Source organism: Phytophthora infestans, genomic scaffold (assembly GCF_000142945.1).
Source record: "Phytophthora infestans T30-4 supercont1.107 genomic scaffold, whole genome shotgun sequence".
NCBI lineage: Eukaryota > Oomycota > Peronosporomycetes > Peronosporales > Peronosporaceae > Phytophthora > Phytophthora infestans.
The window spans coordinates 187,669-189,023 of NW_003303652.1; positions in this window are offsets into that span (position 1 = coordinate 187,669).

A 1,355-nucleotide genomic window follows, 5' to 3' on the forward strand; every position below is an offset into this window, starting at 1 on the left:
AAGCCGTCACGTCAAACCTCCCAATAGTACTCGGCCAAAATACACAGTCGCTTGGCCTTGCCGGATGAACCCTCGCTACAAAGATTCGAGTTCACCGACAGCCATAACACACTCAATCAAGCTTGACCAGACGCTTACCTTGAAGCCGGACGTCGCTCTGTGCGCTTGACTGGAAATTCGGTTCTGTATTTATGTTTACCCCTTTCGTGTAACGGGGTTACATGGTGTGGAACACACAGGGGTACGAAGTACCCGGAGAGTTAACAAACTCTCAGTACATAAGTTGAAGAGCTAACAAGGCCCCTCAGTACGTTGGCTGAAAGCCACACGTTATGCATTTGATTAGGTTTAACGATGCTAGATAGTTAAAGAGATACATTTACCCCTAGGCGGCTTGGCCGCAATAATAGTAAATAAAACACTTCTGGTTTTGAAGCATAAAAGTTAAGGTATTAACTTTGAGCCCTGGTCTTGGGCTGTAAGTGTCCTTTGGAAAAGGAACTTAGTGACTCTTTGAGTCGAACGTCTTCCTCTGACGCTAAAGCTACGGCAGCCCCGCTGCACTTGGTAGCACTTGTAGTCAATCCCGCTCCTGAGTCGGTTGAATATATCCTCTGCGAGGATGGAACACCCCGTGTTCGCGAATTTGCCCCCGGCGCAGCAGGACGCGCTTACCAAGCTTATGTCCTTGCTTGGCCCGGAGGTCGCAAGGTCCTGAGGCGGTCACCGCCAGGCTGTAATCGTTCTCCCGCTACGAGAACGCGCTCTTGGAGCATGTCCAAGAGAAGATGAGGTCCGCAACGGCGGCAGCGTCGATGACGCGTGAAGAGTCTATGAGACTGAAACCGCTCTTGGTGAGCGTGAAAACCTTCGAGGGAAAGGATGGAGAGAATCTCCTTCTCTGGACCCGGGAGGCCAAGATGGCCATGGGATCGGCCCTGCTCCAGTCTGAGCATCAGCGCGTGGCGCTGGCTATCTCCAGGCTTGGAGGCCGCGCTCGCGAATGGGCACTAACGTGCGGCACGTCTGTTGACGCTGCATTTCTCACTTGGGATCAGCTGAAGCAACAGCTTTCGCGCGTGTTCGCGCCGCCCAATCAGGCGTACCGTATCCGGTCGAAGTTCCTTGCTACCCGCCAGGGTAAAAAGGATTTATTGGACTATGTCCAAGAGTTGAGACCTCTTATCGCCGGAATGGCGGCGAACCCTCTTCCTGAACTGGTCAGCGTGACCGTGTTCATGGAGGGATTTCGTGTGAGCGCAGCTCGAACGGAAGTCTTTCCGTGTACACCCTAACGCTTTCGAAGAGGCGGTGGGATGTGGCATTGAATGCCGAGCACAGCTTCAGGTCGGCGC